Source organism: Aedes albopictus, chromosome 1 (assembly GCF_035046485.1).
Source record: "Aedes albopictus strain Foshan chromosome 1, AalbF5, whole genome shotgun sequence".
NCBI lineage: Eukaryota > Metazoa > Arthropoda > Insecta > Diptera > Culicidae > Aedes > Aedes albopictus.
Window position 1 is genome coordinate 94875500 of NC_085136.1, and position 27892 is coordinate 94903391.

The window sequence follows — 27892 nt, forward strand, 5'->3', positions numbered from 1 at the left end:
ATGGATGTAGTCATAGTGTCAAAGCCGAATTGAATTATTTAGATCTCAATGACGAATGTTGCCGAAGACCGGAACTTATTTCGACAATCGGGTAAAAAGTTATTAAACAAATTCTCACTCACATGCGCATTTTTATACAGAATTACCTGCAAGATGTGCCAGAAGGTAACACGCATACTATGATTGCGTGTCAAGCGAGTCGGTCGAGCTGCGGTCTTCTGTTCAAGCATACATGGATGATTATTGATTAATAACTTCTATCTCGTGAGTCGAAACGAGTTGCGGTCTTCGGCAACATTCACCATTGAGGCCTGAAGAATTCAATTTGACTTTGACCCTATAACTTCATCCGTGTGTTTATGCTCTACTGCGCGGAGAACCTTTTTCGAAAATTCTCCATAGTAATTCCCATATAAACCTATTTTACTTTTGGGCCACCATTAAATCACCACCAAAATGGCTGAAAATTTGACAGGACTCTAGTTTTGCACCAAGGTTTGCAATGAACATATGGGAGCTTTGAATTTTTGACATTTCGGTACCAACATTTCAAAAGGGCGTAACTGCATTTTGAAACAAACCCCTCTTTCACATCTGTGGATCGTATTTCAATGCCGCCATGCAAATCACCGCCAGTATAGGAAAGAAGAGCAATTTATCTGTCTAGTAAAGTTTGTGAATTTCGTGGGAAACTTAAAATATGACCCACAGATGTGAAAGAGTGGTTTGTTTCAAAATGCAGTTACGCCCTTTTGAAATGTTGGTGCCGATTTTTGAAGTCTGAACTGCCCTAACATACACCCATAGAGATGGCTCAATGTTAGTGAAATGCCATGTGCCCCTTTCTGAGCTGTGGAAACGTGGAACCGCATGATCTTGTTTCCATGTTATTTACAACAGCGAGCCACAGTTGAGTGGTAAGCATCGCCGCCTGTGAATCTCATAAGGTCGTAGGTTAAATGCTGGATGCTGTCATTTTTTTATTTTTTATTTTTTTTTCTAGAAAAAAGTGAAAAATCGTGTCTGCTATTGTTTTGATCTTGTAATATTTTAACGAGCTATTATTGAGCAGTTCACCATCTTAGATTTTGCTATTATTTATGATCTTTTACCTCTTATATCAATCTAACCAATATCAGTTTTTGCTCTTCAGTAATTCAATCAATCATACCTGAATATGCTATTCATCAGATTTTTTCACATACTCGGGTTGGGAGAATTGTGAGCTTCGTTGTCGTCTGTAGGTTAAAACGCAACCCTTTCGATGAACGATAAACCTTCCACTGCTTACAGGGTGTTTCATGTTGTTCGTTGACTAATGCTAATGTTCGCTCAGTGTGGTCTGTGGTTGAGTTTACTTTTACAAATTCAAGAAGAAATGACGGGAAAAATCCTTCGAGGAGCCACTTGAAAAAAGTAAATCTTGGAGGAATTCCTTCATTTTTTGGAAATATCTTCAAAGAAATCATTATATGAACCATCCGAATAATTTTTACAAGAATCTTTCAAAGAATTCCTGAAAGAAATTTAAGCGGAGTCCTTGGTAGAAATTCCGAGAAATTTCTTGAAGGGTTGCCTAAAAGATATCTTCGAGGAATCTTTGGAATAACCCTTGAAGGTTTTCTTGAAGGAAGAAATCTTGAATACTTGGAGAATATCTTGGAGGAATAAATTTCTGGAAGAACTCTAGGTGACATTTTGGAAAACAAATCTTTCGAGGAATCCCTTACATAACATAGGAATACTTGGAAGAACCCTTGAAAGCATTTCAGAAAGATTACCTAGAAGATGTCTTGAAAGAATCTCCGGAGGAATTTATGGATAAATTTGTCCAAGAGTTTCGGAAGAATTTCAGGAGAAATTGCTGGAGTAATACTGTGAGACATTTTTACACAATCCCTCAATAAATTATTTAAGCTTTTTTTTTTCAAGTATTAGATTACACAAAAAAAAATCATAGAGAATTATTGATAAATTTACTAAAGGAGTTTTTAATGCAGCATCGAATCAAGAGTCGATTGCTGAGGGATTCTAAAAGAAAGAAAGAGTTCATGTGATGGACAGTTATTAAAAATTCTAGAGAATAATCTCTGAATCCCTCATGAACAATCAGGGAATCTCAGGAAAGAGTTTTGGATCATCCATGAATGATGCAGCGCAGCATGTTAGGCCAGATGGGAAAGAAAATGAGATGATACAATATTCTACGGGAAGGAAATAGGATACAAAAATTGACCAAAACGTCTGTAAACTGGGAGATTTACCTTAACGAGTGTCTACAGAACCATCTTCTTTTTCCTCTGCTCAACACGAAGGTGGCATCTAACTTTGAGCCACTATTCAAATGTTATTCTTGAGTGATGCGATGTCAACAGGGTAACTTTCGTACCCAGGTATACGACACCCTTTATTTCCCAAGTAACACACATGTACTATAAGAATTAGGACAGCGCAAATTTTGGTTTTATAGAAGTAAATTTGACAGCAGCCAAAACTTGTGCTGTCGTAACTCTTTTGGTACATGTGTGTTGCTTGGGGTATATTTGAACCAATGCAGTACAAGTCTTCTTGGCACCTTCAGAAAAAAGTGCTTGCTACGCCAATGGTCGCAATGCAAGTTTCTTTCCTACTGCTCGCTCATTAGCTTGCCCCGAAACCACACCGCTAATCCGGAAAACCGGACTGTCTTGCGAAACTTTCCAACCCTCGCGCCTTCCACACCCACCTCCACAAATCCTTTCCATAGGGGAAACGAGCTGCAGCTTTAATCTACGGCGATTAAAAAGTTTTCCACTCTGCACCTTTATGGGGTGTCTGCTGGAAATTGTCGGTCGGTCTGGTGGTACGTAAAACTTTCAAACCCCGGCGATGTATCTAGTTTGCTGACGTGAAAAGTGACCTCCTTTTTCGCCGGAGACTAAAATCCGAGGACGAAACTAAAAATAAGTACCCGAACCGTAACCATTACGGAGTTTGACCTCGGCGCGGCTCGTTTGAAGCATATACGTTGTTGGTTTGAACTTGAGCGATCAGACACTCTGGCCACCAGCAGGATGAGGAGCATATCTCGTTATAAATTATGAGATAAAAGTGCCATCTGATGGGAACCGCCTACCGCCGCCAGTCCGAGTCACCCAAAATTTAACCCTTTTGCTTTGATGCTCGTTGCGAGGGAATGTCCATGTTCAAGTTCGTTCCGACACGTTCATGGTATACGATGGCAAAGGATAATTGCTGGAAGTCTGAAGTGTGAAACTTTCTCTACTTTCTGGCGTAATGAGAGAAATGGATAGGAGTTACGGGCTGGATCTAAGTTTTAACATGGGACGAGATTATTTTTAACACGGGTTTAGTTCTTGTCATATTTTGGGATTCAGAAAGTGGCACGGTTCAATGAAATTCCATGGGATAACGTCTGAATTAGTACTCATTGTTTGGCACAGGGTCAGGGTACGCATAAGGGAACGTCCATAAATTACGTCACGCAAAAATCGACTATTTTCAACCCCCCCTCCCCCCTATGTCACACTTTTTGTATGGGACCCCTGAAATTTTTGTATGGGCCGTCACACTTTGCTGTACCCCCCCTCCCCCCTCTAAGCGTGACGTAATTTATGGACGTTCCCTAAATAGATTCACACGTAATAGAGCAAAATCGATTTATCTCTCTTTCATACTTGAATCTACAGAGTTTTGTAAACCAGTGTAAACATGTATAGATTTCCTCAATTTACTTCTAGAAGGCTATTAGTCACGTTGGTTGGTTTGCCGGCCTTACTGTCATAAATTTTGGTTAAATAAAGTCTTGCTTCTAAATCTTGTCAACATCCGGTTCATCAGTAATTGAAACGCTTATACTTCTGAAGAAGTTTGGAGTTTCTAAATGTCCAATAGAATTAATACACTAACCAACTCAGTCATATGGATCTGGTGGAATATGTACCGAAACTGAAGACTACAAACAGGACAACCAGTCTGGCCTTGGAATTCATATATTTAAAGTTTAGTAGCATCATAAACTCACGTTTGATCCTTTGCCTCAAAATTACATTACCGTTACCGTTGTTGTTCTCATCACTCTGGAGCTCTCCTCTTAAGCATTGCTAATGAAAATCTTCTCCTGTCACCACAGTCAGTCCTTTTGAACTAGCGCCTTCCAAACTCTACCATCACTCTACTATCACCACTTGGCTGGAGTCATGTGTGACAGCAACGACTACGATGATAGCACATTTCATTTTTCTCGCCACAACTGTATGCATATATTTTTTTCAATTAATTAAAACCGGCTACTCAGTCTTGAACTAACAAACGATGTTTATTACTTGCCCAACGTTTCGACACGGGGTTGGTGTCTTCTTCAGGGGGAAACTAATTTTGTCGTTTTTGGTCTTATGTTTCGTCTAACTGTAACTGTCCTGTTTTTTGTTTGATGGTACATGACTTAGTTGGCTTGTAATAACTTCTAACGGACTATTGGCAATGGCCATTGCCAATAGTCCGTTAGAAGTTATTACAAGCCAACTAAGTCATGTACCATCAAACAAAAAACAGGACAGTTACAGTTAGACGAAACATAAGACCAAAAACGACAAAATTAGTTTCCCCCTGAAGAAGACACCAACCCCGTGTCGAAACGTTGGGCAAGTAATAAACATCGTTTGTTAGTTCAAGACTGAGTAGCCGGTTTTAATTAATTGTTGGAACCATACAGTCGAACCTCCAGCAGTATATTTTTTTCTTCTCGCCACCTCGATGCACTGAATGTGGAATAACGTGAATCACGAAAAAAAAATCCACCTAAACTCTAGCACTTCATCATCACAGGGTTGGGTCGTCATCACGCGTCACGTTCTGGCACTGTCTGTCTGATGGCTTATTTTTTTTTCTTCATCTCTGGGCATTCGTGTCCGAATTCAAGTGCCGGCGCACTTTTACTCTTGCACTAAATTTGTTTGATTTCCGAGAGTGCTTTTGATGTTCACTGACTTTCCCTTTAGACCCTTTAGTGTCAAAAAATGAAACGAATTATGCCTTGGATTGCTGCGATATTGTATAGAACGTCAAAATCAACCCAGTTTTTGTCGAGTTATTTTTTTTTAATTTGAGACGTGAAATCCAGAAGCCAGAATCTTTACTAGTGATAACAAATATTTTATAGTTTAGTTTTTTCTTCAGAAATTGTTCACAAGAATTGTGCATCTCAACTGAGCAATTTTACTGAGCAAAATTCAATATCATTTACCGGCAAAATTCAATATCATTTACCGGCTTTTCGGGCCCGTATGAAGTTGATCACCAATATTAACTTCTTTTCCCGATCAGCCTAGATAACTGTGTAGTGTCGGTAGCGGTTAGTTCAACTGGCTAAGAATAGCACTACGGACCGCCTGTTCCAGTGGTAGGAATCCACTAATCAGGTGACCCCTAATTCATGGTGTTATGCGGCTTTACGCTTACCGTGCCTAGGAATGAATGGTTAGGGGGGTCTTATAAAAACCTAATCGCAAACGGAGCCTGTGGAGTACCAGGGCACCCTCCACAGTATTTGCCCTTACTGTGCTAACCGGAGCAATAGCGCAGTGGACCTTGTGTTTCTCCGAGACAATCAGCTGCCTTTCTTCAATCTCATACTTGAGGCTGAATAAGGGCGGGATTATGAAGATGTTATTAATTAGTTTAGATTTTCACCTATATGGTTTCGCATTATGCGTTTTACACAGTGTATTCTGTGCATCCTCGCCTTTGGCGCACTCAAATCGATACCGATCTGGCTTTATTGTTGCTGTTCTTTTTTTGTGCTGTAATTGTTAAGAGTTTAATCTTGTCTAGTTTGGGTAGTGGCTACGGTTAGGATAGCTCAGATCAATCTTCAGCACAAAAGAACAGCAACGATCAATCTTTGTAGACTTATGCAAAATGGTACAGCCCAAGTGGCATTAGTCCAAAAACCTTACTTTCGTAAGGGGAATTTCTATTTAGGAAACCTTGTGAATCCGGTGTTTGCTACTTTCAGTAAAAATGAAATGGCAAACTCACGTGTCATGCCTCGAGCATGTGTGCTTGTCAACAACGCAATCGTTGCTACACTCATCTCTGAACTAACTACCAGAGATGTATGTGCTATAACAATAGATGTATCTGTTGGAAACCTCAACAGGAAATACGTTTATTGTTCGGTTTATTTACCGCATGATGAACCATCCCCTACGGATGCTTTCAAGCAAGTCATTGCATATTGCACTTCAAAAGGCCTTCCGCTAATTGTTGGTAGTGATGCTAATGCTCACCATATAATCTGGGGCAGCTCAGACATCAATTTGAGAGGCTCCAGTTTGATGGAATACTTAAGTAGTACAGATCTTGGATTACTTAACACAGGCAACCGCCCAACCTTCATGGTATCTGGTAGAGAGGAAGTGTTAGACATAACGCTTTGCTCTAGCAGAATTAGTCATGAGCTGACCAATTGGCATGTGTCAGATGAAGAATCTTTATCTGACCATCGTTACATCTTGTTTGAACATGTGAATGTTACTTCGCAAACTTTGCGTTTCAGGAATCCCCGGTCAACCAACTGGGATCTCTTTACCGATTTGGTAGCAGCCAAATTTCATGGATACTCACCATCAATTGACACTCCAAGTGATTTAGATGATGCCATTGATACTACAACGGCCTTCATCATGGAAGCTTTTGAAGAAGCCTGCCCTCTGCGGTCTGTGAAGACCACATGAGGAACCCCTTGGTGGAACTCCGATCTGGCGAAGCTCAGGAAACAATGTAGAAAGAGTTGGAACAGACGACGTTCGGCTGGATCGGAGGCTTTCAGGTCAGCTCGCAAGGCCTACCAGAAAGCTCTTCGGTCTGCTGAACGATCCGGCTGGAAAAACCTTTGTACAAATGTTTCCAGTCTGAGTGAAGCCAGTCGATTGAACAAAATCCTTGCAAAATCTAAGGATTTTCAAGTGAACGAACTTCGTTTGCCAAATGGTGATTTCACTTCCTCTGATGAGGAAGTTTTAGAATGTTTATTCAGTACACACTTCCCCGGATGTGTGGATATTACATCTTCGGATGAACCTGATGTCTTTTCTTGTAGTTATGATTCTTTAGCTTCGGCTCGGAGTATCATAACTTTAGAATCGATTGAATGGGCACTTAATAGCTTTGCTCCTTTCAAATCTCCTGGGGCAGATGGGATTTATCCTATTTTGCTTCAGAAGGGATTTGATCATTTCAAACATGTTTTGAAACAACTACTTGTTTGCAGTTTTGCTACAGGGTATATTCCCAAATCCTGGCGGGATATTACTGTGAAGTTTATTCCGAAAGTGGGTCGCGCGTCGTATGAAGAAGCAAAGAGCTTCAGACCTATCAGTTTGACCTCTTTTCTTCTGAAATGCTTAGAACGCATAGTCGATCATCACATCCGTGATGTTCATCTGGCCAATGTGCCTCTTCATGTGAACCAACATGCTTACCAATCTGGAAAGTCCACTGTGACTCTTTTACACAAAGTTGTTTACGATATCGAGAAGGCATTCGCTCAAAAGCAATCCTGCTTGGGTGTTTTCTTAGATATCGAGGGTGCCTTTGACAACGTGCCTTTCGATGCCATATTGGAAGCCGCACGGCGTCATGGTATATCTCCAATGATTTCCAATTGGATTCACCAAATGCTCAAAAACCGACATCTCTTCTCGACATTGCGTCAAGCGGCGATTAGGAAATTGAGTGTTTGTCGATGCCCCCAAGGGGGAGTCTTATCACCACTTTTATGGAATCTCGTAGCAGATACGCTATTGAGGCAACTCAATAATAGCGGTTTTCCTACTTATGGTTTTGCCGACGACTACCTAACATTGTTAGTCGGTATGTGCATCAGCACCCTTTTCGACCTGATGCAAAACGCCCTTCAGGTAGTTGAGGGTTGGTGTCGCCAATATGGCCTTTCGGTAAATCCGAGTAAAACATCTATCGTTCTTTTCACGGAAAAGCGAAACCGTAATGGTGTTCGAACTTTACGTCTCTTTGATTCTGAAATCAATGTGACTGAACAGGTAAAGTACGTTGGAGTCATTCTTGATTCCAAGCTTTCCTGGACACCTCATGTTGAGCTCAGAATCAAGAAAGCTTGTATGGCCTTCGGGCAATGCCGGCGAACCTTTGGTACAACTTGGGGTCCAAAACCCAAGTATATCAAATTGATCTACACAACTGTTGTTCGGCCAATATTGGCCTATGGATGTCTTGTGTGGTGGCAAAAGGGCGAAGTGAGAACGGTCCAATCAAAGTTAGGCCATCTCCAAAGGATGTGCTTAATGGCGATGTCTGGAGCGTTCTCTTCAACTCCCACGGCAGCGCTCGAAGTTCTCTTTGACGTTGCCCCACTACACATTCATCTCAAACAAGAAGCACTTTCTTGCACTTACCGGTTACGGGTACTCGGTTTACTAGAGGAAACTCCTGTGAACCGCAGTTCAACACACACCTCGTTGTTTCCACTTTTGGTGAATTGGGACAAAGTTGTCCTTGCTCCAAGTGATCTTACAATTGCTTGTAATTTTCCATATAGGACATTTTCCACGAAATTCCCTTCCCGGGAAGAGTGGACATCTGGTTATCTGGAAAGAAGTATTTCAGACGGCATCGTATGTTACACTGATGGCTCCCTTCTCGAAGGTCGAGCAGGTGCTGGTGTTTATTCTCGTGAGCTAAGGCTGTATCAGTCTTATTCACTTGGCAGACACTGCACCGTTTTTCAGGCCGAAATCTTTGCTCTTATGTGCGGAGTGCAATCAGCACTTCAGCAGCACGTAATGGGCAAAGTAATATACTTCTGTTCAGATAGCCAGGCTGCTATTAAAGCACTTGCTTCGGCCAACTGCAGGTCGAAGATAGTTATCGCTTGTCGAACTCAAATTGAGGAGCTGAATTCAGTAAACGCTGTTCACCTTGTATGGGTACCTGGCCATTCTTCCATCGCTGGAAATGAATTGGCTGATGAGTTAGCTCGCACTGGAGTATCACATGACTTCATTGGCCCTGAGCCAGCTATTCCGGTATCCAAGTGTTGGGTGAAGCTTCAGATTGACACCTGGGCTGCCACTCAGCACAAACAATACTGGAATAGTTTGGAGTCATGTCGTCAAACAAAATTGTATTGTACTGAGCCATCTCTAGGGGTGGCAAAGTATCTAACAAATCTGTCAAAGCAGAATTGCAGCATGCTGGTCAAAGCATTGACTGGCCACTGCCGACTCAGTTATCACATGGCGAATATTCAGCAAGCTGATTCATTTGCATGTGATAGCTGTGAATCCGATTATGGAACTTCGTATCATTTAATACACTGAGCGAAACAAGAATAGCACCACCCTGTTTTTTAACATTATTTTTAGAATTTCGATATCAATTATGCTAACTTAATTTTAGAATGATAGTATAATCTATTTCGCAACTTTACGGTTGATTACGATCAAATTATTGTGGATCATTTACATTAAGGCCGAACAATTCATGAAAAAATGAGCGAAATAAAAATAGCACCACCATGCACATTGGTCGGGCTCCATACAAAGGAGCGGCCAAAACTCCCAAAAAACGAAATTGATAATTTTAAACTTTATTTCACCTTATAACAAAGTTAATGTACTGTACTTTTATGATTATTAATTAAAAGAATACTAGCTTTTGTATTTCAATGACATTTTTACTGCCAAAGTGGCCTAAGTCATAAAATTGAAAAATGAATTATTCGAAAAAAGTAAAATATTAATATTTTGAGAATGGAATATATGTTTTAAGTTATCCAGCATATGAAAGCTTGTTATTGGACTGTTTGAATGCACGTATGATGCAAAATTAATATGTAACAAAACTTTTCAAATTTTCATATATTGTACCTTAGAAATTTTGGGAATTTTTAAGTTAAAAAACGGTTCGTGTCGTCACGTGTCGCCGCAATTTCGAATAGTACATCTTAAACATCATGCTTAGAGCTGCCTAAAAACGTTTAAATATTTTGCAGAAATTTGCAGTTTTTCAAATTAGAGCTTTTTAAAAAAGTCATGTTTTTTCATATATTTTACGTTATTTTTCCATTTTTTACTGAAATAAAATTTGTCTTTCCACATTTTTCACACGTTTTGAACAAACTTGATTGGATTTGATCGAAAGATGATCATTTATTTAAATCCGAATTGATTTTCTAACAAAAAACGCAAAAAATATGGAGTTTACTGATTTTCACTGTTTTTGAAATTATTGAAATTACGTAATTTTTGAATACCCCTTTTTAAACACTAAAAACACTATATACCATATCTGGGCAAACTTCGATTAAACACATAAAAAGAGTTTTGGCCGAACTTTATCTTTTTCCGACCATTGTGCCATGTAATGAAAACAGCCTGTAAAAATTTTGGCAGATTTTTGTATTGGCTTTGAGTCAGTTACAGACAGTTCCTATCGGGTGGCGAAGTGTTATTCAAAAAGTAACGGAAGAACCCTTTGTTTCCCAGTATTCGAGTAGTAATGAGTCAGGCGCAACATCTTACCTTCGAAGAAAGGGTAAAGCTCAAAACATACCATGACGCATGTCTCTCTTCCGGAGAAATCGGTCGTGAAATCTTCCGATCTCATACCGTAGTCGTAAGGTTCTTGAAACATTTAGAAAATGTTCATCACACAGACAAAAGAGAAACGGAAAGTAAGCTTCCGAAGAAAGATAAGCGAAGAATTCAAAGAGAGACAGTGAACAAGAAAAGAACAGCATTCCAAATTCGTGCAGAATTGCAATTTCCGGTGACAATACGACGTGTGCAACAAATCCTGTCAAGCAACAAGAACCTGAGGTAGCACAAAAGGCTTGGCAAGCCCAACTTGACAGAGCGACATAAGGTGAATCAGTTCAGTCTTGCTGAACAGTATGTTTCCTGGACGGACGAATGGAAAAATATGCAATTTTCGGACGGAAAAAGTTCAACTTTAATGGTCCAGATGGTGGCAAGACTATTGACATGATCTGCGAAACGAACCGGGAGTTAAGATGAACCGGAACTTTGGTGGTGGTACACTGATGGTTTGGGGAGCTTTTAAATTTCGGGGAAAGCTTATATTAGGGTGGATCTCAACGAGGATGAAGTCAGAGGATTGCATTGAATTGCTGAAAATAAGCTTTATTGAACACGCCGAGTGTTTGATGGGCCCATATTTCGTCTTCCAATAGGATAATGCCGCGATTCACAACTCTAAGACTGACTAAGGCCTGGTTTTCTAACGAAAGCATGGAAGTTCTCGAGTGGCCCGCTTGTTCTCTGTATCTGAATCCCATAGAAAACCTTTGGTCTATTCTTGCTCGCCACGTTTATTAGAACGGCAAACAATTCGACAACGATAACATGCAAAAACGTCGTGGATTCTTACAGTAGATCGAGTAGGGTACGCTGGAAAAATTGATTTCTTCCATGAAATCACGGCTTGTTGAAGTAACTCGAAACAATGGCTCGTATGCTCACTACTACGATCTAAAAATGCATTTGAACTTGTTTTCAGTTGAAATATAAATAAACGTTGATCAAAAGTTAAGGTGGTGCTATTTTTATTTCGCTTATTTTTTCATGAATATTTCGGCTTAAATGTAAACGATTCACAATAATATGACCGTAGTCAGCTGTACAGTTGTGGAATAGATTATACTATCATTCTAAATCGAAGATATCAAAACTGATATGGAAATTCAAAAAATATAGTGAAAACACAGGGTGGTGCTATTCTTATTTCGCTCAGTGTATGTAACTGTCCAGTTTTTGCGCAATTGCGTTTCCGAGTACTCGGGAAACACTTATTAAGTGAAACTGACTTCAGAAACCTGAATCTTCAGGACATTCTGTTGTTCTTGACCCGCTGTGGTAAAGAGCTATAGGCTCTCTTTACGCTTTATGCATTATCACAGTGCCCTTCTCAGGGCGCTGTTCGAACCCATTGTGGTACGCTTATGCGTGTCCTTTTCAGGACGCTATGTGAACCCATTGTGGTACGCTTTTGCGAGTATGACGATCCTATTCCCTTACCTGTCCTTTCCAATGTCCTATCCTTTTTCCTTCCCTACTCCGACAGGTAAATGATGAATAGGCTCGTGTTCATGGCGATGGCACAAATTTCCCGAATGGAGGAGAACGTGCCTCTAGAGCCGACCTACTGATACCTGATTCCCTTTAGACCCTTTAGTGTCAAAAAATGAAATGCCTTGGATTGCTGCGATATTGTATAGAACGTCAAAATCAACCCAGTTTTTGTCGAGTTATTTTTTTTATTTTGAGACGTGAAATCCAGAAGCCAAAATCTTTACTAGTGATAACAAATATTTTATAGTTTAGTTTTTTCTTCAGAAATTGTTCACAAGAATTGTGCATCTCAACTGAGCAATTTTACGGAGCAAAATTCAATATCAGAAGCCTGAGGTAAACCACATTTAGCAAAGTAACTTCTAACGAGGTAAAAATTGCTTAAGCCGTTCCACTCATTCATCTGTGAATTTCTTCGGTATATTTTTTTTTTCAAAAATGTGTCAATATTTGGGAATTCTTCCATTCGTTTAGGAAATCCATCGGTGATGCCTTTGAGAAATGTTTGTTTTTAGGAATTTTCCTTTTTTTTTTAATTTGGAATCTTTTGGCAATTTTTTAAAAATCCTTCAACAATGCTTTTGTGAACTTTGCATTCCTTTGTCACTTTACGCAACTTTTTTTTCGTGATTTTTTTTTTTAAATAGGTTTAGAAAATTCTACAGGAATTTCTTTTAAACTTCTTTTATCATTTTCTTCCAAACTTCAATACTTATCAAGCATTTTTTATTTATTTTTTTATTATTTTTGCAGTTTTTGGGAACATTTTCGATTATTCCTTCGGAAATTTATTTATCTCTTCAACATCTCGTATGGAATACTTTTCGGAAATTACATTCGAAAATAATTTGGTCTGTGTGTTGAATTTCTTGATTTTTTGTTTTTTTTTATAAGGCCGATGCAAATATTTAATTTGTTTTATATCACACCCCCCCCCCCCTTAAAAATTCCAAAAAACAGGAGCGAAAAAAAACGTGGTCCATGTCTCTATTTCCAATAGAAAAATTGTTTCCAAGCAACAGTTTTTCAATAATTGAAAAATATATTTTCTATAGATTTCAATAGAAGGATAAATTCTACCTAAGGTTATTTCTTTGGAAATTTCTTTAACAACTACTTTGACTTAAACTAACTTTTCTTCAGTATTTTTTTAGGAATTGATTAAGGCAATAACTCTCATATGTTTTCGCAGTTTTTTTGGCAATTTGATCAAAAGTCATTTGTCAAAACATTCATAAATTTTCTCGGATATTTCTTTGGTAATCCTTATGAAATGCCTTCAGCAAGTCCTGTATGAATTTCTGAAACATTTTTTTTTAACTTCTTCGGATATTCCTTTGAGAATTATTATGGCACTGTCTTTCGAAGTTCATGCGAAGCATCCTTTTTGCCTTTCTCGTACACCAAGGTGTACCGAAAGGCTATATGTTCACTCCAAACACGAAAATGTGATAGAGCCCCCGGAGGGGTCAAGTGTTATATACCAATCGAATCAGCTCGACGAATTGAGATGATGTCTGTGTGTATGTATGTATGCATGTGTGTGTGTGTGTGTGTGTGTGTGTGTGTGTGTGTGTGTGTGTGTGTGTGTGTGTGTGTGTGTGTGTGTGTGTGTGTGTGTGTGTGTGTGTGTGTGTGTGTGTGTGTGTGTGTGTGTGTGTGTGTGTGTGTGTGTGTGTGTGTGTGTGTGTGTGTGTGTGTGTGTGTGTGTGTGTGTGTGTGTGTGTGTGTGTGTGTGTGTGTGTGTGTGTGTGTGTGTGTGTGTGTGTGTGTGTGTGTGTGTGTGTGTGTGTGTGTGTGTACAAAAAAGGTCACCTCATTTTTAGATAGTAAATATGAACCGATTTCAACGACCGATGGTCCATTCGACGCGGCATCTGATCCCACTGTTTCCTATTGAAAATGGTTCAGATCGGACCAGCCGTTCCGGAGTTATGGCGATTTAGGTGTTCCAGACCGGTACCCCAGGAAGGGGCCAGATATGAAAACGCAACAAACCCATGCATGCGACCCATCAAACCACGGCATTTTCGATTATCTGATGAATGGGAAGTAGGTAAATAGTGTCAGACTATATTTGAACCGGTAGTGTTCCGGAACCGATTCCAGGTGTCCCACCGGAAGTGGCCAAATATAAAAGTGAACCAAACCCATACATGCGACACATCAAATAGCGGCTTTTTCGAAAACCAGATGAACGGTAAGCAGGGAAATAGTTTCGGACCATATCTGTACCGGTTGTGTGACGGAACTGGTTCAGCATGTCCCGCTGGAAGTGGCCAGTTAACCCTTATGTGGCCGGCAGGGTACCCGGGTACCCAGCACCTATTTAAAATACACGGTGTAGAAAAAAGCAAAAAGTTTGCCGGCCACATAACGGTTAAAAAAGTGAACCAAACCCAGGCATGCGACACATCAAATAGCGGCTTTTTCGATAACCAGATGAACGGTAAGCAGGGAAATAGTTTCATACCGTATCTGAACCGGTTGTGTTCCAGAACCGGTTCCAGGTGTCCCATCGGAAGTGACCAATTAAAAATGTGAACCAAACGTATGCATGCGACACACCAAATAGCGACTTTATCAATAACCAGATGAACGGTAAACAGGAAAATAGTTACAGACCATATCTGAACCGGTAGTGTTCCGGAACCGGTTCCGCATGTCCCGCTGGAAGTGGCCAATTAAAAAAGTGAACCAAATCCAGGCATGCGACACATCATATAGCGGATTTTTCGATAACCAGATGAACGGTAAGCAGGAATATAGTTTCATACCGTATTTGAACTGGTTGTGTTCCGGAATCGGTTCCAGGTGTCCCATCGGAAGTGACCAGTTGAAAAACTGAACCAAACCTATGCATGTGACACACCAAATAGCGGCTTTTTCAATAACCAGATGAACGGTAAACAGGGAAATAGTTTCAGACCATATCTGAAACAGTAGTGTTCCGGAACCGGTTCCACATGTCCAGCAGGAAGTTGCCAATTAAAATAGTGAACCAAACCCATGCATGCGACACATCAAATAGCCGCTTTTTCGATAACCAGATGAACGGTAAGCTGGAAAATAGTTTCATACCGTATCTAAACAGGTTGTGTTCCAGAACCAGTTCCAGGTGTCCCATCGGAAGTGACCAATTAAAAATGTGAACCAAACGTATACATGCGACACACCAAATAGCGGCTTTATCAATAACCAGATGAACGGTAAACAGGAAAATAGTTTCAGACCATATCTGAACCGGTTGTGTTCCGGAACCGGTTCCGCATGTCCCATCGGAAGTGGCCAATTAAAAAAGTGAACCAAATCCAGGCATGCGACACTTCAAATAGCGGCTTTTTCGATAACCAGATGAACGGTAAGCAGGAATATAGTTTCATACCGTATCTGAACCGGTTGTGTTTCGGAATCAATTCCAGGTGTCCCATCGGAAGTGGTCAATAAAAAAAGTGAATCAAACCCATACATGCGAAACATCAAATCATTGAATATGCTCGATTACGAGATAAACGGCAGCAAGAAAATAGTCTCTGACCGCACCTAAGATACCAGCAATGTTGCAGAATCAGGATTGGATGCATCGCTGAAATTATGAAGGTGAACAAAATCGATGCGAGCGATAAATATGCGTAAAACAACAAAGTCTTGAAAAAATCTAAGCGATCTTGTCAAATCAAACTATTTTAGATTCCTGAGACGTAATTATACAGTAGGATGGATCAACGTTGTATGGGAAAATTTAAATTATATAGCATCAATCCCCTTTTGCGTCTAAAATTACTGCGCACAATTTTGATGCAACTGGTTGAGCCCTCGCGCTCTGTAACACAGTTGAAATTTGAATGGGTTTTATTATGGGAAATTTTACTTGCTTGCAATTTTTTTGTCAAATTTAACATGAATCGTAAAACCAATGATAATAAAATAAAGGCTAAAGTGCGCAGATTTGTTTTTTGCCGAAATGTCTCGATGTTGATCGGCATCCAGTGCTAGTGAAGGTGGTCAAGCAGTCAACAGAGAGGTTTGATATTTTTCAGCTCTGTTTATACGTTTACATAACGTCGGCATCTGAGCCATCATTAAGTTTCCAAATTCGCCATAATTGATAAATTCTTACTTTTCTGAATAAGGCTGACACAAACTTCGATTTTCTCTTAAGTCAAGAGGGGTCCCCCTTGGAATATTTTGGTCGGAATTCAACATTGTGAGGAAGGGCACAAATAAATAACCCAAAAAATTCTCAAATTTTAAGGTGAATTTAGAGTCTTTCAGAAAATTTCTTATCAAATTTAAGTATTTTTTTATCAAATACATTTATTTTTTTTCAACTCCATCTATGATGAAGACTTTCTTCTTCCGACGGAGTACTCGGAAGGTTCCATTGTAGGGTTTTCACAAAAAAAAAAAAAAAAAAACGTGGCGGCAGGTGTTCAATTCATTCTGGGCACAGGTCGTTGGCTTGGCATGATTGCTCGTTGGAGTGGGCCGAAGCTGAACCATTTGCTACTTCAGTTCACTAATCAAGTCCGGTGATGATTTCTTGCTTGGCGATATGGTTGAAAGTTCTCCGGGCAACCTTAGGGTTATTCCGTAAGCCTAAGCTTCTGCTGAGGCAACAGAGGCTTGCAGATCTTCCTTGAGAATGATTCTCATTACGAGGGGTACAATCGGCAACGATTATGTCCACTTGCTGTTGTTTCGGCACATGATCGCAGCCTTGAGTTGTCGGTGGGTGTATTCGTTTTGCCCGTTGGCTTGGGGATGATATGGTGTTGTTTTCAAGTGGGTGATTACCAACATCCTGGTCAGATCTCGGAAGAGCTCAGATTCAAACTTCTTCCCAAGGTCGCTGGTCAGCTTGACTGGTACTCAAAGCGGGCACTCTAGTTGCTCACGAAGGCTTGTGCAACTAACTGCCGTCATGCTTGGAATCGGGATCACCTCTGACTAACGCGTGAACTTATCCATCATCGTCAGACAATACGCATTCCCGTTCGATGGTAGTACAGGACCGATTAAGTCCACCTGTCTTGCACATCAGGGTGAGAAACGCTATGGAGCTTTTCAGTGATAGGTGTTCGGAAATTCTTCGGGATAAGAAATGGCCAGATTGCAGTCGTGGAAATGACGTAATACAATGGCGTCGTCGATAACGGCGATTGAAGTGTCTTCTGAGCCAAATAAGTATTGCTTGATGGGTTCTAGAGAAAGATGGTGAGTTCCGGGTCACTCCGCTGTTGCTTGGCCATGGTCTCGGAATCGATTGGTTCCTTGGTTTGCTTGCCTTTCCAGGTACATGCCAATTGTCCGTCGTGAATTCGCTGATGAAGGTAAGATGCCTTTGTTGTGCCTGATTGGCTCGTTCGAGTTGCTGCCGGAATGCTGTGGTATGGGGCTTGTGATCCATGTAAAAACAGAACTCACGAGCCGCGAGGTGGTCCTCCCGATCGTAGGTGCTGGCGTTTTGCTTGGCGGCACTTAACTCCTGAGAGAAGTACGCAAGGGATTGACGACCGCTCTGGGCAATTGGGTGTAGCACTGCACCGATTGCAGTACCCAATGCGTCGGCTTCAAGTGCTAACTTAACGTCTAAGTCTTGGTACGGCCTTACCCAGTTGAAGTACTATACTATGTCTCGCCCAAGCAACACACATGGTTACAAAACAGCCACGGTAGCATATGTAAGGGTTGCGCAGTAAGTCACAGTGACTTCTGTGCAACCCTCACATAGGCTACTGTGACTGTTTTATAACCAAGTGTGTTTCTTGGGCGCGTATCGTAGTTAGCGATCCTTCTCAAACTTGCCCAGAGCCGTAAGACTGTAACACACGTTAGCCAATACTTCCCGTATTGAACCGTCTACGCCGAGTTCTGTCCTCATTTCCTCACGTGCTAGACATTCTACTAATAAGTATGTTACGTAAAAGTTATTTATTCTATAAGTAGTAATATGTTGATTTTTTTCAGCAGGAGTTATACATTAATCCAACAAATTTTGGCAAGTGCGCCAACATTTTTCAAAAGTTTACTTGAAAAAATCGATTAAGTAACTGAATTTCCTACATTAAACTTCTAATAGTAGGCAGTTTATTGGAAAATAATTTTGCTTTCGCAAAAATATGTTTTAAGATATGATATACTTACCTCATTTGGTTGCTCAAAGCAAGACTCAATAAGCCTACAATGAATGATTCATCGTGTTTTAAGTTATCTGATATACGATGTGTTAATGAGAGTTTCAACGTTGATGCATGTGTGACTCAGAAGAGCGGGGCATTCAATGTGTCCCAGCGGAATAAATGTGACCGGTTTAAAGTCCTGCTCTTTTACCCCTTCGAAACATTGTTACAAAGAAAAAAAAATCTACTTTAACCCTCTAATACCCATTTTTTTTATTTTGATCTAAATATCATTTTTCGTTATCTAAAATCAATTTAAGCATGTTTTGTAAGATGATTCTTTTTAATTCTCGATTTTGTGAATTTTGGTTTTTGATTTTTCTAATTTTTATTTTCGAACATTCCCATACTTTTATTTTTTTCTTGGAAGCCTATTTGGACGGCGGTTTTTTTGAGACGAAAACATTTTCAGATTTTACGATTATTGTTGAAATATTTTATTTTTATTTTTTTTCATGGAAAATTTTATTTTCCGTGTAATTTAAAGCAAAATAATTTTAGAGTGTATTCGACTCCTTTAAACTATTTTACTATAATAGAATGATTTGGGAAAAATTCAAAATATGTTAATTGTAGTTATTCAATACAAAATAATCAATGACTTCTAAAAGGTGACTAAAACATCAATTTTTCAATGATTTTTAAAAAATGTAAATACGGTTTAAAAGATACAAAAACTCATTTTAAGATATACAGAACAGTCCTAAATATCAGCCAAAAATATAAAAAATTTGATTGCTCACTAAACAAAAATTACAAAAATGCTCAAACTATACCCCGTCTAAAGGCGGGGTTGGGTATTAGAGGGTTAACCATCATTTGCTCCTGTTACGAAACAAGCGGGTATGCAATTGAACTCTCACTGGCAGTGGTATTATGGAAGAAAGTTACTTTCTACTAAATTTCAAGCTAAACACTGAAATTAACTCTAACCCGGGAGTCGAAATGTTCAAAAGTTCCAAGATCTTCTTCAAAAAGTTATTCACGATATACAGGGGGTGGCCAAAATGTTTGGGATAGGCAACGTTTTTTCTCCACAAAAAAAATCAACATGCTGTAACTTTTCGTAGAGTGCATCAAAAAATCTCAAATTTTGACTGTTTATCAACCTGTTCTATGTACATCATTGGTACAAATTTGGGCTCGATTGAATAATTTTTCGCAAAGTTAGAACCGTTCGGGTAAAACACTATTTTTTAGCCAACTCATTTTTGAGCTGTCATATCTCGGAAACCAGTGAACCGAATTGAATAATTTTTTTAACGTTTATCAACGATATATTGATACTTAATACAACGTTATGAAAAGTAATATTTTCTCACGGCGAATTAAGTTATACCGGATTGAAATTTTTACCCACATAGAGGAAAATAAGTCAAATTTACAATACCACACAAAAATTACTAAATGTGTTCTTCCTTTTTTTTCTTTGCTATGTGTTCTTCCTTTAATCTTAATAGGCTCCAATATATCTGTTTAAAGATAACTTGAGAACAGAAGTGGAAAATCTTTGGACATCAACACTAAAATTTATTGACATTGACTTAAAAAAAATAATTTTTTTCGAGAAAAATCCAAAAAGTGTCAATCCATGATAACTTTTTTAACGTTCAAAAAGTATCTATGATTTGATAGTTCGATTCACTGGTTTCCGAGATTTGACAGCTCAAAAATGAGTTGTCTAGAAAATAGTGTTTTACCCGAACGGTTCTAACTTTGCGAAAGATTAATCAATCGAGCCCAAATTTGTACCAATGATGCACATATAATAGGTTGACAACAATTCAAAATTTTGGATTTTTTGATGCTCTCTATGAAAAGTTATAGCATGTTGAACTTTTTTGTAAGAGAAAAAAATGTTGCCTATCCCAAACATTTTGGCCATCCCCTGTATTTCCCAATATGTAGTTCTCCTACACCCAATTGTAATCAATTAAGACTTAAGTATACTTTTTTGTGCTACCTGGGTACCTTTTAGAATAACACTATAAAATGCTACGATGCGAAATACAAGCCATGAGATCTCATACAATAAAAATAAGATTATTGAGGTTAGAAATAAAATGGATAATAAATGAAATTTTTTGAAAATTGTCATAAATTACTAAAGCAGAGAAAAACGAGGTGAACTTTTCACAGTATTCTCTGAAATGATACAAATCAAAATAGGGTGACGAAGGGTATTATCGGCAGGTTTATTCTCTTCGTCATGGGGGGGTTTTGTGGGTCGAATTGCCTGAAATTTGGGCACATAACTCAGCTTGGTTGGGAAGGATTTGGGGCCAACTCTGAGGCTAACAGGTTTCAAAAAAAACCCCATGACGAAAAGAACTAAACTGCCGAAAATACGTAAATTCCCCTATATGTTTATGCTTTTTTTGTTTCGTTTGAAAGTTCAAATGCAATATATATGCGAACACGTTTTAATATTTGGAAGCGTTTCAAGGTGTAGAATGTTTTAAAATTATAACTATGTTAAAATTGTAGCAACCCTTGAAATCTTCTCTGCGACACATACTGCTCAGTTGGCCAGGTCGTTAGACAAGAAAAAATATAGATTTTAAACGTTTTCATTTTCTAGGATGCATTCACGTAATGACTGCGTTAGTGTGAGATTGGATTAGATGGAAAAAAATTGATAGTTCAAATAGTTCAGTAACTTTAAAAACGCATGTGAGCTAAATTACCAGAGCCGTAGTGAACCAGAATATAATAAAGTCTGAACATCCTCAACTATCTGCATTCAAAACGAATTAAATAAGGTTTTTCCATCCTCGAAAAACCTCCTGTATAAAAATGTCTTCAAATTTGTGAAAAAAATAACAAGATGGTTGGTATTGGAAAAGACTAAGCTGTTTACCAAATTTGGATATGACTGGTAGGATCTAGGAAGGAAGCATTTAGACTATGTTTTTCCTAAATGTCCTTATTTCCAGCATTAAAATTAAGTTTTGTATTATTTTCTGCAGAAACTACAGAATTTAAGGAGGCTTTTTTCTCAAAAAATCCATTGGAAAGATTCTGAGAATTTCCTGGAAACCGTAATAGGGATGCAGCCTCAACTCTCATGAATAATTTTCAAGGAATGTTTGCTTATATCCGTAGAAAATCATAAAAGCAGTTTTGACCAATATTTGAAAAAAAAACTTACTGAAGAAATACCTATATGTATCGAATCAATTTTCTCCATCCATGTTCTGCAACAAAATGTTGGTGAAATATTTACAAAATCAATCATTGTAATAACATCTGACAATAGGCACCCAAGACAATTTCCAGCAAGGAAAAACATGCTCGCAGAAATTCCGATATTATAGTTTTTGCGAGTTTTTCATAAATTTGCATTAAGAATACAGGTACTCTTCAATATAACGTACAAATAAATTTTCTTTTTGTAGGGTTTCTCAAAGTATACTTTATATCGAAGCAGAGAAACATTTAATATTTTTTATGCTTTTTTTATGGATTCGACCTGAAATAATTTCCATATAATGATTCCAGTGAAATTCGCAAAGCCAATAATTAAAAACATGAGTTTTCACGAAAAAGTCATTTCGTTTTTTTTGTGCTGCGATAAAACGTAAACTAAATTTCTCCCCAATTTGCGCTAATTCAGGGTAACCAGGCTAATGCTGCAACAACACATTGATTTGAGTGATTTCTGAGGATCATAGCTGGAAAAAATGAAATTTTCAAATATTGTACGTTAGGCTGATACAAATTTTATTTTGACTTTTTGTCTCCCCCCCCCTTCAAAAATTTTTGGCTGGAATTTGCATTTTGAGGGGGCAGAAAAAAAAATTTACCAAAATATCGGGTCTTGCTAAAAATTCTTTAACAAATCCGATGAGTTTTTAATATTTTTCAAATTAAATGCTTTATTATTTTTATCCCTCCCCCCTCGACCAGTCAAAGAGTGGTGGGACAAAAAGTGAAATAAATATTTGTAACTGCCTTATTGAAACAAAATATAAGTTTTATCGAATTTGCTATATGGAGGGTACATAATATCGAAGATAACCTATACACTCAAACCTCCATTTAGGTAGGATCCATTTAGGTAAAATCTATTTAGGTCCCTCCATTTAGGTAACGTTACCTAAATGGAATTTGGTTCTCATTGGTCATCATTGATGACGTCAAACTCGACATCAACCTATCATTGACCTGTTTTCATTTTGGCCGGCAAACCCAATATAGACCCAACAGTTGTTCGATGTTGGTCCAACAGTGACCCAACATACGATAAAAATTGACCCGACTTTGACCCGACATTCAACAATTTTTCAGTCTGGCGGAATTTTGCAGGGTTTTTCGTGTTTCGTGCTCATCTAGTCATTTGAATGACAATTCTGACCTGAGACCCTCCAAAACCCCCGAAAATGCCCCTAAAGCCCCTCCTTTCCTGAGACTCCCTTCAAGTCCTCTGAAACTCCGCATGATCTCCTTTAAATCTCCTAGTCAATCTCACTTCTTGAACTTATTTTCAACCTTGTACTCCATTTAGGTAATAGACTGAATCCATTCAGGTAATGAATCCATTTAGGTAAAAATTCTATTTAGGCAGTCCCGACTCATTACCTAAATGGAGGTTTTGGTGTACTCCAGAAATTACTTAAGCTTCATTCAGAGATTTTCTCCATGAATGTTTCCAGGAATTCCTATGAAAATCTCTTCAACGGCTTCTCTACAAATTTTTCAATAATTGTTTTTAAAATCTATCTGCAGCAGCTTAATCAAGGATTCCTTCGGGGTATCTTTTAGGAATTTGTTTATACATGTTTTCAAGGCAGTTCTTTATGGAAATCTGTGAGGAATTCCATTATGCATTCTTCTCAAGATTCTTATGAACAATGTGGAAAGAATAATTCCGTTTGCTGTTGAAGGAATGATAAGCGAAGTATTAGCTAAATAAAATGATAAAGAAACCTTTGAACGTCTTTTTCTGAAAGTTTACCAAAGATCAATACATAAATTTCCAACTATTTCTTCAAACATAATTTCAGTTTATATTAAGAGCGGATATACGAGAGGAGTTTCAATTTTTGATTCATTTATAAAAAGCACGAGTGATTAACAATCCGTAACCAAAAGAAAATAGGAATCCCAATGCTTTAGTATTCCACAACTATTCCTCTTAAAATAAAACTATTATGGTTACACAAAATTTGATATTCCTTACCAAAGTTCGGTGAATTGTTGAATGATTGTATTCTCATTGATTTTTACAATGATCAAACGGTTAATTTTCAGCTTAGGACTGTCGACAATCTGTTTCACTTATACACCGCATCGATTTACAAAGAATAAATTTTATATCACCCACCCAGAAGCACCACGTAACACTTTGTCGAGCACGTTTCGCCAATTTCACTTGAATTGAAGTCACTTGGATTCGTTACTTGCTGACGGCAACACACTTACAAACACACGCGCGCTTCTCAGCGTTCTCATACGTTTGATTAATTTTCCTCCGGTTCACCAACCGCTTCTAAGGTTGTTTTCTTCCAAAATTCACACCTGAATCACGACTTCACAACACGTCTAGACAGAACTATTCAGCAGAGTCCTTGCTCAGCTGTTAACCCAAAAACTTCCCCAGAACGCATCACCCAAAAACTGCACAGTCTGCAAGCAGCTGTTCTTCCCTCGCACGGAGAAACAAAGTCTCCATCACACTAGGTGGAATAGAAGACCCTTCGCCCCCCTAACTGCACACCGCATCGGTTCGGTTCCCGCGGCCAGATAATCCGAATCGCGCGTCCGGTCGGAAGCGAAGCTAAGCATAAACTAAAACAATTTTTCCCATCATCTGGCGAGTCCTGCCTGAGTGCAATCCTATCTTCGCGGCTCGGCTATCTAGTGCGTGCACTGCCACCGGGCGGTATGCCTTGTGGTAGTCCTCGTGTGGTGTCCCGACGACTGTCGTCGTCGTCGGATCGGTTGTTGTTGCAAAATGTTTACTATCGCTCGGGTCGGTCGGCTCCACGATGATGGGGAGCCGAAGTTTGACATTGGGGGAGAGTTTTCTCGCGCTGTTGGGCCAGCTGTTCGGGGAAAGGTGTGAGAAACGGATGGGCTCCGGAAAAACATCGCACCGCATGCACTGAGACAAACGGCAAAACGGTAAAGCTAATATATCGAATCAGTAAATGATTTCAAGCAAAAAATATCACAAATACTTCAGTCTACTATTTTTTATTTGCTTTCTCTTCTGTTTTACTCTTACTCTTACTCTTACTCTTACTCTTACTCTTACTCTTACTCTTACTCTTACTCTTACTCTTACTCTTACTCTTACTCTTACTCTTACTCTTACTCTTACTCTTACTCTTACTCTTACTCTTACTCTTACTCTTACTCTTACTCTTACTCTTACTCTTACTCTTACTCTTACTCTTACTCTTACTCTTACTCTTACTCTTACTCTTACTCTTACTCTTACTCTTACTCTTACTCTTACTCTTACTCTTACTCTTACTCTTACTCTTACTCTTACTCTTACTCTTACTCTTACTCTTACTCTTACTCTTACTCTTACTCTTACTCTTACTCTTACTCTTACTCTTACTCTTACTCTTACTCTTACTCTTACTCTTACTCTTACTCTTACTCTTACTCTTACTCTTACTCTTACTCTTACTCTTACTCTTACTCTTACTCTTACTCTTACTCTTACTCTTACTCTTACTCTTACTCTTACTCTTACTCTTACTCTTACTCTTACTCTTACTCTTACTCTTACTCTTACTCTTACTCTTACTCTTACTCTTACTCTTACTCTTACTCTTACTCTTACTCTTACTCTTACTCTTACTCTTACTCTTACTCTTACTCTTACTCTTACTCTTACTCTTACTCTTACTCTTACTCTTACTCTTACTCTTACTCTTACTCTTACTCTTGCTCCTTATACTCTTACTCTTACTCTTACTCTTACTCTTACTCTTACTCTTACTCTTACTCATTATACTCTTACTTTTACTCTAACTTAAGTCTTACGCTAAAAAAAATATATTTTTTTTCGTTCCCAACATTAATATTCAAATTCCTCGTGGTATTTTTACTGTGATATTGGGCACATGTTGCGATGTTTTTCATCGACGAAAGAGAGTCAGTCGCTTCTCTCAGCAGTCACTGATGATCGAGAGCTGAGAGAGCTTCCCATCTGTGACCACCCCCGGAGGACGAGCATGCTGCCAGCTGGATGGCTGGCTGACGATGGTGTAAGTGGACTCCCAGCCGACGATGTTCAGCCAACGGAGAATTTGTTATTATTTTTCCCGCCCCATACCATCTAAATTTCTTCCAATGACCGCACCACCCCACCGTGTTCTCTCCTCCAGTTCGTTGCTTGCCGACGTATCGCGCGTTTTGCTCAATTCGAATCTCCGTTTGCATTTCCACGTTTCCATCTTGTGGGGTCTTAACAGACAGGAAGCCCTCTGGAACACGTTTCTAGCTAAGCGACCCGACACATCCACCCACATATAGCCGTGACCGTGGTGGCGGTAGGCGTGAAAATTGAATATTTTGTTTCCTCATGGCCGTCGTCGTCTTCGTCGCCATAAATGTCTCGAAGTGACCGAGAAAGGATAAATTTTGGCGCATAAGTGCCATCGTGGAATTTTGCACTGGGTTGGGCTGTTTGTCGGTTGCTGACTCAGCGAGACTGAGTAGTAGGGTGGAGAATCGATATTCAAAGGCTAGACGGGGATTGTTGAAAATAGTAACTAGGTTCTACAATATATTCATCGGATCCATTTCAAGGAGTTAATATACCTCAGACAATCAATTTGCACGTATTATGAAATTAATGTTCATGTTATACGTACTTTTATGCGGTAAAGTTACATCGCATAAGATACAGTAAAAGTGCCTTATGCGTACAAAAGTGGAGGCGCTATACGTGCATTGACGAAAAAAAAAATAACGCTATATGACTTCAGGCGATATCTTATGCGACGCACGGTGTGCACTATTGCGACGTAATATATCATCTTATGTGACTTAATAATATTCGAAAAAAAAACAATTCTTGTCACCTCAGTATCGAATAAAGAACCTTTGGGTTTTCGACAGAACACCAAACACTACTTATGAATCACACTGATTAAATGTCATGACCTTCTAACTCACCTCAGTGTTGGAATGTACTTGGTTTCCGTGCGCTATCCAGAGCTCAAAATGACGAAACGTGATTTCCCGCACAGCTATCACTACCTCTCTCTTGCTAGCACCACCTATTATAAATTATCAGGTCATTAACCGTTATGTGTCCGACAAACTTTTTGCTTTTTTCTACACTGTGCTTTTTAAATGGGCGCTGGGTACCCGGGTACCCCGTCGGCCACATAAGGGTTAAAACAAAAATAATGACTTTATAACTTATTTGTAACCATAATTATGTCTGTTAACTTTCTTGTAGCATTTCGGCACTCCAACAGCACCTCTTTCATTGTTATCACATATCACAACGCAATATACCAACGTTAACGATTCCAGCTCATGTGAGTGTGTATGCACATTTTAACGAGTTTATTTTGACTTTTTACCAAGCGAAGTCGTATAATCATCGCAGTGCGCAATAATGCGAATTCAATTGACACTTTGCGAGTCCGCTCGAACTCTTTTGCGAATAAGTAAAGTTCGTCGCAATAAAACATCAGAATAACGTCTACTACGATGTAGTTATACATTATAAAAGTTAATTTACTCTCTTATTTGATTTTACCAGATACATCGCAAAAAGTTCAAAAAATAACATCATATGCGATGAAAATTGTCATTCAGCCGTATATATATACGATAGTGAGTTAAAATAGTATTTTATACGATGTACAGCGTCCTTATGCGATTTCTGGTTGTCTGGGAAATGTCTTGTAGAATGTTTAGGATAGAGACGAACCAGCCAAAGGCTTAAAGTCTCTTTAATAAAGACAAATCAATCAATCAATCAATGTCTTGTAGAACTTGAACTTTATTTCAGAATCATCCGATGTCGCTTTAAAATTATTTTATTCTGGCTTGCAGTCTTAATAGGTTGGCCTACAAATGTACTATCTTGGCTCCAACGTTTCGATCGTTTGAAGCTAAGATAATACATTCGTAGGCCAACTTATTAAGACTGCAAGCCAGAAGTACCCATCTCAGTCGAAGATCGCTAGATGTTACTTTAACTTATTTTTGTTCATTTAGTTCTACCGTATGCGTGATAATGTTTGCACCATTGTACAAATAAGGTACCCATATCACCTGTACACACAATGTCTTGGTTTTTATTGCATGCGCGTAAGTTCTAACTCATATCACAGTAGGTTGCGGGTAAAAAAATCCGATTTCTTAAGTTTAAAATTTGCACCATGAAGGAGTAGCAGCGGTAGTCGGGACTTGTCCACGCGCAAATGTTAAAATAGTAGTTTACGCAACAAGGTGCAGAATGACGATTTTTACAGCACGAGTCGTACATTTATCCAACGAGGCTAGCCGAGTTGGATAATTACGATGAGTGCTGGAAAAATCGAGTTCTGCACCGAGTTGCGTACAACGTTTTTTTGCAATTTCATAAATTACCCTTGA

The 27892-nt window shown here is 38.9% G+C and overlaps 1 protein-coding gene across 1 annotated transcript in view; it reads right to left on the reverse strand.

Moving 5' to 3' along the window:
- The window catches only part of LOC109402049 (carbonic anhydrase-related protein 10), a 451175-nt gene extending 426871 nt beyond the window's left edge, over positions 1–24304 (reverse strand). Inside the window, exon 1 of the mRNA XM_029855977.2 lies at positions 23496–24304. The gene's annotated coding sequence lies outside the window, so the exon portion shown is untranslated. The remainder of the gene's footprint in view (positions 1–23495) is intronic.
- Positions 24305–27892: the final 3588 nt, after the last annotated feature.